Source organism: Scylla paramamosain, chromosome 37 (genome assembly GCF_035594125.1).
Source record: "Scylla paramamosain isolate STU-SP2022 chromosome 37, ASM3559412v1, whole genome shotgun sequence".
Taxonomy (NCBI): Eukaryota; Metazoa; Arthropoda; class Malacostraca; order Decapoda; family Portunidae; genus Scylla; species Scylla paramamosain.
In genome coordinates, this window is record NC_087187.1 from 16,169,948 (window position 1) to 16,183,435 (window position 13,488).

A 13,488-nucleotide genomic window follows, 5' to 3' on the forward strand; every position below is an offset into this window, starting at 1 on the left:
AAACACGTGTTAGTCAGCGTGAGTGTCAGCGTGAGTGTCAGCGTGAGTGTCAGCGTGTGTGCAGGCATGTCTGCGAACCACACTCCTGCACCTTTAGGAGACTCCATTAGACGCTCCTCGTGCTGAGCCTCGCCGCGGCCTGGACAGCGTAGCGAGCCAGAGAACCACGCCGCGCCTCCTCCTGCCTCCTGCCTTTGAGTACCGCAGAAATATTGGTGCCAGAGTGCCGCGGTGCATTACCTGCCGCCACACTGCCCCCCTTCTCTCTCTCTCTCTCTCTCTCTCTCTCTCTCTCTCTCTCTCTCTCTCTCGAGGTAGACGTGGATAACATTGAGTCAGAATGAAAAGTAACCTGAAAAATGGAATGGATCGTTGAAATAAAAGAGGCAATCGGAAAAGAGAGATAGAGTGGCGCGAGAGAGAGAGAGAGAGAGAGAGAGAGAGAGAGAGGGGGGGGGGGGGCGGTAAGAGTAAAATCTATACCGTACATCAGAATTCACAAAAGAAATACAGGAAATGGAGGGACAATTTATTTATACCATTTATTCTTCGCAGCTAAATGGAATAAAACTTGACCCAATAAAACAACACTGAATTTTTACCTCGATTATTGAAAACAAAATATACGCGTACCTACAAACGTACACACATACATACACGTTACTGAAATACATATATATTTTTCTACCCTCCTTCATCTTTGCTTTTTCCACCGTTCTTTTCTTCTATTTTATTTTATTTCTTTCTCCTACTTTCTCTCTCATTTTTAGTTAGGTTATATATGGTGTGTGTGTGTGTGTGTGTGTGGGGGGGGGGAGGGGCGGTGAGTGAGTGGTGCATGTTTCTGTCTGTATGTTTGTTTGTCTGCTTGTCTATCTATTTGTGTGTGTGTCTGTCTGTCTGTCTGTCTGTCTGTTTGTCTGGCCGTCTAATATTCATCTTATACTTGTACCTCTCCTCCTCCTCCTCCTCCTCCTCCTCCTTTTGCTCTTTTTTTTTTTCTCATTTCAGAACTATATTTAATTTCTTGATTATACCATCTCCTAGAACTAAACATCATTACCTCTTCTCCTCCTCCTCCTCCTCCTCCTCCTCCTCCTCCTCCTCCTCCTCCTCCTCCTCCTCCCTGCAAACAGCCAGGTAAGGACAAGATGGTGTTTCACAGTTACATTAGCCAAAGTAAAGTTAAGCTTATTAGGTGGGAAATAATCTAATGTGTTCTTATTTCTTCATCTTATAGTCTCGTTTATTTTCCTCTTGGTTCTCTTCTTCATTATCATCATCATTATCATCAATATCGTCACTGTCTTCGTCATCATCATCATCATCATTATCGTCATCACCCTCTCCCTTCTCATCTCATCCTTATCCCCTGCTACTTTCGTAATATTTTCCTTCTATTCCTCTTGTTTTATTATTATTATTATTATTATTATTATTATTATTATTATTATTGTTATTATTATTATTATTATTATTATTATTATTATTATTATTATTATTATTATTATTATTATTCATCCACGTCCTTTTCCTTTTATCTTCCTCTTTCTCATCTTCGCTTTATCATCTCTTCCTCTTATTCCACCACCACCACCACCACCACCACCACCACCACCACCACCACGACTCGTCTCCTCCTCATCATAATCATCATTGGCAGCCATTACTAGTTCGCTCAGGATCAAAAGACTCCTCAAACTTTCTTTAGTGGTTCTTTTTTTTCTCGTTTTTTTTGCGGGGAAGGTTTTTTTTTTTTTTTCCGTGTGTGTGTGTGTGTGTGTGTGTGTGTGTGTGTGTGTGTGTGTCCCCGATCATGTGGGAGATTTTTGCTTTTTCCTCCCTCCCTCCCTCCCTCCCTTCCTCCTTCCCTCCTCTCACTCCCCTTCCTTCCCTCCATCCCTCCCACCCTTCCCTTCCTCCTCTTCCTCCCTCCCCTCCTTCCCTTCCCTCATTTAATTCCTTCCTTCCACCCTCCTCCCCTCCCTTCCTCCCTCTCCTAATTCCTCCACTTCCTTCCTTCCTTCCTTCTTGCGTCTCCATTTCGCTTTCCGTCCACCGCAGAAATCGTAAAGTCGCGAGACATAAATTTTACGCTCGGCGGCGCTTCCACACAGAGCTCATCTCCGTCTCTCTTTGAAATTGTAATGAGGACAAGACCCTGGCGAGCCGCACTGTGACATCCGGGCCGCCGCTGCTCACCCTTAGGTATCGATGTGTTGTGTGCAGCCTATCAATAACTTTGTAAGAGGTACACTCAGTGGGGTTTTTTCTCTCGTGTGTGTGTGTGTGTGTGTGTGTGTGTGTGTGTGTGTGTGTGTGTGTGTGTGTGTGTGTGTGTGTGTTACATGCATGAACGCTGTGCCAATAACCAGTGGAAGGGTCAAGTCTGTAGTCTCAGTCCTGTGCACTTAGTAAATCTGATAAACAAACAAAGCATCATGTGGTGTTTGTATCCCGCCACACCAGTCCGGGGCTCGTGAGAAGGCTCCGTAACCCTGAGCAGAGGGCCAGATAATTACTGGAGCCACGCGCGGGAACTCGGGTTTGTGCGGGGCGGCAGGTGTGGCGGGGTGCGGCAGGCGGGGCGAGGCGATGTAAGCTAGGTAAGGAAGGTAGGAAAGGAGAGCGGGCTGGGGAAGCAGGCGAGGTGTTCAAGGCAGGCGGATGTGCAAGGCGAGGCGGCTGGAGCGAGGCGGGCGCACAGGATATATATATATCGAGAATAGAGCGCAAAATATGTTGTGGCAAATATTTACGCGTGTGTGTGGAAATATTTATCAGAAAAGTGTGCCATCAGTGCCGCGGCGGGTGGTGGCGCTGCCCGTTCTTGCGGCATTTTTGCTCCAGTCATTATAAGGCTTGTGTTTAGGTGGTGAAAAACTGTATGCCATGCTCAGCGGTGCTCGTGCAGGAATGGAGAGCTTGGGGTAATGTTGTCTGTCGTGTGTCTGTCTTGCAAACACACACACACACACACACACACACACACACACACACACACACACACACACACACACACACACACACACACACACACACACACACACACACACAGTTAAAGCAGTTAAAGGGTTAAAACAAAGAAAGCGATAAGAGCATAAACAACAAGTATTTTAGAAACGTTGATATTTTAGTTTTTATTTATTTTATTTTATTTGATGGCTAGAATAATTACGCTGAGATTAAATATTTTATCTCTTTACGTTAGGTTTAAAGATTTCGCCTGTTAATATAAGAGAAAATTGTATCTGTTGCGTTCTTCTTCCTTTGATTATTACTATTTTTAATGCTGGACTGGTACTGGTCGAGGGCATAAAAAATACGACGAAAAAAAAAAAATAAATAAATAAAAGCCCTACTCTAGATGCCAGTCCTCAAAGAGAATACCCAAAAAGAACATTCGAAATTACAAGAAGTGCCACGAGATTTAATGAAAGGCTCCTGCTACCTTCACTCTTACGCGTCACACACGTCACACTCACCACCTTCACCTGTATAATATAATGATAATAATGCGCATATAAATTAATAAAAAAAAGAACCCGGAAACTTTAGATGTAAGAGATGAAACCTTCCTGTCCTTGAAAACTCTGGATAAGATAAATAAAGACAGACAGACAAAAATAATCCACGTGTTACCTGTAGATCTAAAAAAGAAAAAGGAGTAGAAAAATTAACGTATAACAATGAAATATTCCACACGTTACCTTTAAGACGCAGAAATCCTCCCCATGACCTCCATGGGATACTGACAAGAAAAGGTCTACGTGTTACTCTTTTAATTAGTACTGCTAGTTATTTTTTTCATTTGGTATATGAAGTCCACGTGTTGCCTCTGGATATGAAAAGGTCAGCGTGCTATCTTAAGATGAAAAAGAAAGGAAAATTAGTAAAAATTGTGACCTTCAGATAAAAAAAAAAGATTGATCATGTTACCTTTAGATTAAAACGAAAAAATAAAATCAAATAATTAATAAAGAAAAAGGAAATCTACATACCGTTAGACTGAAGAAGAAAATTGTGTTGTCTCTATATGAAACCCCATCTGTATTCAGTCAGCTTTACTTTGATATTCATAGCGTTATTATTGTTATTTGTCGTTTTTTCGTGTCTTTAAACATTGTAGGTTAATGGTTTAGAGAGAGAGAGAGAGAGAGAGAGAGAGAGAGAGAGAGAGAGAGAGAGAGAGAGAGAGAGAGAGTGTAGATAATGAACAATAATTAAGAGAGGAAACAGGAAAGGACTGGTAAGATATAAAAAAAAAAGATAAATCAGTCTGCCAGTCAGTAATTCAGCTAGTCAGTCAGTCAGTCAGTCAGGACCAGTTTGACATAATACCTGGTCGACAGCAACGCAGACACACCCATCAGTCAGTCAGTCAGTCAGTCAGTCAGTCAGTTAGTCAGTCAGGTACTCAGCTTATAAAAGAAAGATAATAATAATAATAATAATAATAATAATAATAATAATAATAATAATAATAATAATAATAATAATATGAAAGAAAAAAAAACTTAAATATTACGAGTTGCATTGAATAATTGAGCGACTTACAGATGAATATTTTAGTGGCGATATATTGGCGGTGCGATGGAGTGCTGTGAACCAAGTCAATCAAGTGTTAAATGTCCTGACGTACATACACTTACTGGCGTGTTTGAACCCGTCACTACTCCCCCGTGATGAATCGCGCAGGGTGGCAATGGAAGGCTGCCTGAAACAAATAATTAATTGAAATACGAAAGAGTGCAAGATTTATCTGCGCGGCTTATTGGATTTACATGTGGGAGGAGGAGGAGGAGGAGGAGGAGGAGATGGGAGGGAGGGATAGGTTGAGAAAGAAGAGGAGGAGGTGAGTGATAGTAGAAGAACGAGAAGAGAAGGAGGAAGAGGAGGAGGAGAGGGATAGGTAGAAGGAAAGGAGGAGAGGGAGAGATAGTGGAGGAGAGAGAAAGATAGGTGGAGGAAAGAGAGATGAAAGGATATACAGGTGAATATCCAATGAAAAACGAAACCAAATGAAAAGGAGGAAGAGGAAGAAGGAGGAGGAGTAGGAGAGGGAAGAATAGGTGGAGAAAGATGAGGAAGAGAAGGAATATACTAATGAATATTCCACCACCACCACCACCACCACCACCACCACTCCACTACTACTACTACTACTACTACTACTACTACTACTACTACTACTACTACTACTACTACTACTATCACCACCACCACCATCAGCTCATCTGCAGCATTAAAAAGAAAAAAAATCATAAAAGCATTTCGGAAAACTTAATTAAATTTTGTTGCCATGACGCTTAATATCTTAGATGCGGATTGGAGCAGGAGGAGGAGGAGGAGGAGGAGGAAGAAGAAGAAGAAGAAGAAAAGAACTTGTGTTTCTTTTCTTTATTTTTTTCTGATTTTTCATTTCACATTACCTCCTCCTCCTCCTCCTCCTCCTCCTCCTCCTCCTCCTCCTCCTCCTCCCGCTCCTCAAAATTCCCTTTGTTTCTTCTCTCTTCCCATCTGCGCGCACCTCTCTTCCTCCTCCTCTTCTTTCTTTTCCTTCCTCATTTTCTTCCTCTGAATTCCCTTTGTTTCTTCTTTTTTTTTCTTTTCTGCTGGCACCTTTCTATCTCCTCCTTCTCCTCCTCCTCCTCCTCCTCCTCCTCCTGCCGCCAAGGCCAGCCTCCAGGAATCCATAATTTGGTCTGAGCAGTCCTAATTAAAGGTACGGCAAGTTTAAGGAACGACGCCACGTTTTGTAAATAATCATAATTACTTTTCTTCTTCTTCCGTTTGCCTTCTGTTGTCTTTGTCTGTCTGTCTGTCTGTCTGTCTGTCTGTCTGGATGGATGGATGGATGGATGGCTTGATGGATGGTTGAATGAGTGGATGAATGGATGGGTGGATAGCTGTTTGCCTCTCTCTCTCTCTCTCTCTCTCTCTCTCTCTCTCTCTCTCTCTCTCTCTCTCTCTCTCTCTCTCTCTCTCTCTCTCTCTCTTTCAGGGGATGAGTGATTTATCAAAAGTTTGGAAATAGTGAGGCAAATATTTAGGCAAACCGTGACAATTGAGCATGTTTGTCCATCACTAGTGACAGACGTGGTGCTGTTTTGCTTTCCACTTCCTCGCCCCAAGTCAGCTTTCAGTGCAGTGGCTGAGTGATTTATCAAGGGTGTTGGGCAATAATGGGGGTAGTATTTACACAGAAGCAAGACTAGTCGGGAATAAATTCACTTCATAACATGTATTTTTTTTCCTTTCACCTCCGCTTCCCGACTTGCATGTGTTAGCAAGAGATAATATTAATTCCACGGTAAGAGTGGAGTGAGAACATAACATCTCGCTGCTAATATGAAGGGTTATATTTATGGAATTGTATTCTGTGCGTTGTCAGTTCTTGCCCGCCCTCGCCCGACACATCAGCTTTCAGTGTAGTGCGTGAACGATGCATTAGTGCTGGGAAACAATAATGCGCGGTGGTGCAGCAGAAACAAAGAGCAACACCAGATGTATTAGGAATCATTTCGAAACCCCCGCCTCAGTCCAGGTCAAAAATTTCGCTCACTCCGTTTTCTCTTATATTTACGTATTTGCTGCCGAGTGAATGGAAAAAAAATTGCATTTCGGCCGCCAAAGTCTTCGGGAAATTAATGGAATTCATTGAGGAAAGCAATTATGGAAGTTTCCAAAATATTTTCTTCCGACACTTGGCACCGCTGAAATGTCCCGGTGGCCTTAATTATTGGGGCTTCGGGCGCTGGGTGGCTTGGCGCGGCGTTTCTGTGCCTTGCGCGGCGTCGAATTGCTTTGCGTGGCGTTTCGTTGCCTTTTGTTGTCTCGTGTTGTGTTGCTTTTCGTGAGTTGAGTTGAGTTACGTTTTCTTTTTTTGCCCTGAGTTGCATTGCGATGAATTGCGTTTCCTTGTGTTGCCTTGTGATGCTTTGGTTTGCGATGTCTTGTATTATCTTGTGTTCTTCGTGTTGCCTTGCGTTGCCTGTGTCGCCTTGTGCTGTGTTGCGTTGCTTTACGTGACTTTGTGTTGTATTATTTGTGTTATAGTTTTGTTTTGTGTTGCGCGACTTTGCGTTTCGTGGCGTTGTTTTGTGTTATCCAGTGTTGCGTTCCCTTGCGTTTTGTTGTCTTGTGTCACCTTATGTTCCATTGCGTTGTGTTGCGTTTTGCGTGGCGGTGCCTTGGTATGTTTTGCGTTTCAAAGCGTAGCGTTGTGTTGCCTGCGTGGCTTGCTAATCTCAACACGGGCGGCGGAGTGTTCTGTGGAGCGGCGCCGCGCACTGAGAGAATTACTGCCGCCAGGAACATTATGCCGGTGGTGGTGGTGGTGGTGGTGGTGGTGCTGTTGCTGACGCCAAGGGTAATAGAGTGATGTTTCATTGATGTGTGTAATCTCTCTCTCTCTCTCTCTCTCTCTCTCTCTCTCTCTCTCTCTCTCTCTCTCTCTCTCTCTCTCTCTCGTATCAAGGTTACTCGGTCTTATCAATTTCTCGCTAAATTCTGCAACATATCTGTATTTTTTCCTTTTCTTTTAACTTTCCTGCCTTGGAGAGAGAAAAATTTAGGCCACCTCCAAAATTCAATTGATTTCTGCCCGCTTCCTCTCTTCCTATTTCCTTTTCTTTATTTTCTTTTTAATGGAGCGGAAATAAGTGGTTTTACCCTAAATTGTTTTTGTTTTTGCTTTTGTTGTTGGTGGTGGTGATGGAGGTGGTGGTGGTGGTGGTGATGGTGGAGGTGGTGGTGGTGGTGGTGGTGGTGGAGGATGAGAAATAGGAGGTGGTGGTGGTGGTGGTTGTGATGGTGAGGGTGATAGTTGATTTTAGGGACTCGAAAAAAAATAAATAAAAAATAAATAAATAAAAACCCACACTAAGCAAAAAAAATAAAATAATTCTGTAGTATCTTTCTTTTTCGGAAACGGGAAGAAATATAAATGAATAAAAACTGTCCTTGTCTGGTTTCGTTTTAAAAATAACCATGTATATATATTTTTTTTCTTGGCGCATCGAATTGAAAAGAGGATTAGAAAAATTTTATCCCACCAATGAACAGTATTAATTCTTGTACGTTCCTTCCCTTAAATAAAATAAATAATGACAATGATACTACTACTACTGCTACTACTACTACTACTACTACTACTACTACTACTACTACTACTACTACTAATAATAATAATAATAATAATAATAATAATAACAAATAGATAGATAAGAACATAAGAACATAAGGGAAGCTGCAGGAGGCCATCAGACCTACACTGGTAGTCACTGCATCAAACACATCTATTTCCACCTTCTAATCCTCTTTTGAAAATTAGAGGGAAAAAAAATGAAAACGAAGAGTAAGAAAAAATATAGTGCACATAAATTAATAAAATAAAAAAAGTGTAATTAATTGTGATGATTAAATAAAAAAAAATCATAAGAGGAAAACATTGTAGCAAAAATTTGAAAGGAATTAAACATTTTCAATAGAAAATGATAATAATATTAATAATAATAATAATAATAATAATAATAATAATAATAATAATAATAATAATAATAATAATAATAATAATATACACTTCCGTAGTGCAAAAATGTTCGAAAATAAATAGATAGACAAACAAAAATAGTAGGTGAAACAATGTCTAAGATCCCCATTGAGAGAGAGAGAGACAGAGAGAGAGAGAGAGAGAGAGAGAGAGAGAGAGAGAGAGAGAGAGAGAGAGAGAGAGAGAGAGAGAGAGAGAGGTAAAGTGAACTCTTGCTTAAGAAAAAAAAAACACATGACCTGAATAAGCTGGGAGGGAAAATGAAGGCCAAGGTGGAAGGGTTGCGCTGAGAGGGGAGGCAGGAAGGCAGGAAGGAAGTTTGCAGGAGTATCGTCCGTGAGAGCAGTGATAAGACGGAAAAAATATTGCCAGAGAGGTGCGAGGGATTGCAGACAGAGGCAGTGGGAAGGTTGATTACTTGAACAGCGGAAGGAGAGTGAGGGAGGACTGAGAGAAATGAAGAGATGGACTTGTAGGCAGAAGAATGAGAGTACCGGAAGATTGGGTTTAAAGGGTGTTCTGTTTTGATTTGTAGTGTTTTGCGTTTTGAGTAATTGTAGGAAAACATTCTACGATGCATTCATCCATTTGTTATATGTTATTGCAACAGAGTTTGTTTATCACATCCTGTTTTAACCAATTTCATAAAGTGCATTTGATTTACAGTAATTGTATTTTGTTTTTTTAGTATTTTATATTGTCAGCAATTCCAAGAGAGCAAATCAGAACGTATTTATCCATGTTTTGTATACGTAGAATTGCAGGAAAGTGTTATTTTTATTTATTTTCTATTGTTTTATTTTATTTTATTTTATTTATGTATTTATCTTTAGCGGGTTCAGAAAGCGTTACCATATGATTTCGATATTGCGACGCTAATGGACCAGTGAGTCGGTTCATTATAGAAAAAACAAAACACTCAAATCGTACAACTTTAGAAGAGGAGACAGTTACAGTAGAACGATAGTGATATGATTGAATAATTGACGAAAAAATCTGCTGTCTATCATTAATTCAGTCATTAATGTCTTTTTTTATTTTTGCTTTGAATAATTTTCCTTATACAAATACTAAATAAAAAATAATATAACTTTTAGGAGAGAAAGCAGACGGACCAGTAGAACAGAAATGCAGCTGAAATTAACGAAAACAGGTGTCGTACATCATTAATTCAGGTATCAGTGTAAACTTCTTTCATCCTTTGAGCAAATTATTCCTATACAGATACTAAAGAAAAATTAATAATGCAATTTTTAAACAGAAGCACGGTTGAATAATTAACGAAATAGCTGCTATCATTAATTCAACCACCTCTATTTCTTTTATTCCTTGAGCTCATTCCTTCCTATATAGATACTAAAGAAAGTACAAGTTTAGCGGTGAAGACAAACAATGCAGAACAGAAGTGACATTGAATAATTAACGAGAACATCTGTCGTGTATTGATTCAGTCTGTGTGTGTTTCTCTTATTCTTTGAGCTATATTTGCCCTACAGATAACAAACACAAAGTAATACAACTTTTAGAAGGGAAGACAGACAAATTGGCACGCAAGTGAAGTTGAATAATTTACTAAAAGATCTGCAGTTTGTCATTAATTCAGCCTTCACTGTGTATTGCCTTTATTCTTCAAGTAAATTTGTTCCCTATATATATATATTAAATAAAAACATAACCTTTAGTAGGTGGGACACAGGAAAGATAAATGACGAAAAACAACAGCCATCTATCATTAACTTAGCCATCAGTTACCACTACCTCTACCCTATAATCTAACTTTACCTATACAAACACCCAAGAAAACACAGTCCAACTTTAGGATGTGACACTGACAAAGAACAGAAGTAAAGCTGAATAATTAAAGAAAACAACACCCGTCTATCATTGACTCGAGCATCAGCATGAATTTCTCCTATTCTAACCTAATTTTCCTATGCAGAAACTAAAGGAAAAACACACAACTTTAGGAGGTAAGACAGACGGACAGTGCTATGGGGTGACTGACGCTGACAACTGGCCTCTACCTGCCGTCAGTGTGTCAGTCAGCCAACACTTGAGACACGAGTGAGGGGACAGAGGAAGGTAATGACACACCGAAGCTCCTGCGTGTTGCTGGATAAGGAGGAAGTGTTGAAATGCTGATGACTCAATGAACTTTTTAGATCTAATTGGGGCGAGCAAGGAAATGTTTTAGCTCCATTCAAAGTGTGTGTGTGTGTGTGTGTGTGTGTAATAATAATAAATAATAATAAACGGTTTATTATTTAGGCAGTTAACAAACTGAAAATGTACATAGGGGATGGGGAAAAGCTTAACATTAATCCTAAAGGTAAGTCTAATCTAGGAGGGAAATACTAATGATTGATGGCTCGCTCCATGGTGTGTGTGTGTGTGTGTGTGTGTGTGTGTGTGTGTGTGCAAACAATATACATAAATTTAAAGGAAAAAGTATGATCATTTGATATTAAAAAGCGGGACATTACGAGCTTGACTCAATCCTGTTAACAAGTAAATACGTAAACACACACACACACACACACACACACACACACACACACACACACACACACACACACACACACACACACACAGAAAGAGAGAAACAGAACTCGGAATGTAGGAAAGAAAGAGCAAAAATCTATCGCTCTTTTTGTAACAAATTTGTTCTAGTGATGTATTCAAGTACAGACGAACAGACTGACACAACATTTAGACAGAGAGATACACAAATATAAATAGAGACAAAATAACTAACGAGCAGGCAAAAAGAGACAGTGACGGAAACAAACATAGATATACAGTGACAAAAACAAAAACAGAAACAGGGGCATGAAGACAGACACAGAGAGAAGCAGTCACACTCACAGAAACAAACTTAGATAGGAATAGAACCAAACAAAGCCAAACAAAGACAAACACAGACCCATACAGACAGACAGGCAGACGGGGGGAGATGGAGCGTCGGCCTCTGAGTGCAGACGTTGTAATACGCAGCTTCCAGTCCATTAGTGTGCGTTAATGACGTTACATCCAGGCAGATCACCGTCAATCCGGGCACTGGAAACCTAATCTTGCGACCCCTTGAGCCCTTTTAGTGGTGAACCTTACGGGGCGAGGAACATCATGGGTCAGGCTAAGGGGTGGAAATGTTACGGGTCCCGCTAAAAGGTTATTAAAGGTACTGAGCTGTATTTAAAGGGTTTGGAATGTTACTGGTATCTTAAAAGGGGGTGGAAATGCTACGGGGCACGCTAAAAGGTTATTAAAGGTACTGGGCTGTATTTAAAGGGTTTGGAATGTTACTGGTATCTTAAAAGGGGGTGGAAATGCTACGGGGCACGCTAAAAGGTTGTTAACGATACTGAGCTGTATTTAAAGGGTTTGGAATGTTACTGGTATCTTAAAAGGGGATGGAAATGTTACGAGGCACGCTAAGGAGTAGCAATGTTACGGGATTGGTTAAGGAGCTGGAGATGCTACGGAATGGTTGCTTCCTGCCTGGGTAAACAACTATTTGTGAAACAATTTATAGAATTATAAAAGAAAAAGAAAATCCTTGAATGCGCCGATAACTTTCACTGTAGCCTCTTCAAAATATTCGATATAAGACACCAGCACCCACTAATCCATCCAGCCATCCATCCACTGTCCACTGACCCTCCAACAACTTACTCATTCACACTCATCCTCCCAAACACTTCTCCATCCATCCACCCACCCATCCACTCGTCTACACTAAACCCACCATCCGCACCTCACCCACACCCTCCACTCACCCATCCACTCAGCCATCCACCTACACACACACATACCCATCCACCCACGCATCTACACACCAGATCACCCACCCACCAATCCAACTGCCCATTCAGCTGACCACCTACCTGTGTGTGAGTGTGTGTGTGTGTGTGTGTGTGAGTGTGGTGTATTTAAACGACAGTTATAGCAAATGAGAGTGAACTACTTATTGTCTTATTATTAAAACCTTGTCCTTGACCAAGATACATTGTTGCTCACAACAGACGATCAACAAATCAAAAAATATTTCGGAACTGTTGATAAACATCCAACAACAATGTATCTGAAAGGTCGCTCAATAGTTGAGCAACAATCCAAATTTGTTGCCCTAATGTGTTTCTGTGTTTCCCCCTGGATATGGGAAACACGATACAGTGTTGCTGGCAACACGACTCATCATCTGGTTGTCACTGGTCAGTTCGACTCAGTGGTTTGCTGGCTCGTGCTGTTAAGGGTTTTGAGGGAAATAGTGAGATTGAATACAGAAAAATACACTTGCCATGGAATTTATGGAATCTACATTACACTCATAGGTGAAATTTCTACGTTTTTTTACAGGAGAAGTTGCACTAGCAGGAGAGAAGGGAAAAAGTCTGATAAAATGCAAAAAATAGTACCGTATCACGCAGATGTATTGTCTCACGTAGCTTATTGTTGCTCAGTTGTTGAGCAACTGTTTCGCAACACTCCAGATACATTGTTTTGCAACACTCCAGACACATCGTTGAGCAACTGTTTCGATACAAGGCATCTTGGTCTGGGCTAGGCCTTGGGCGTCTCTGCTGCAGCATCCACAGAGTGTAGAACATGCCGGGAACACCCTCATCAATATATAAATGGATGCCGTGGCAGTAACGCGGTTAGTATTGCTTACTGGGGATCCGCTGAGACACGCCCGGGGCTCAATCTGGGAAGGAACAGAGACGCTCACACACTGCTCCTAGACACCCACCAGTCTCTCCCTCTAGTATCAACCCTCGCGAACTAGTAGGTGTTAATGAGGCTCTTTGAAGTATTAGTGGTGGTGGTGATGGTGGTAGTGGCTGTGGTGTTGGTGGTGATGATGGTAGTGGTGTTGGCGGTGGTGGTGGTGGTGGTGTTTTTTTTTTCTTTTAGGGTCTCCTGTTCTTCCGCCT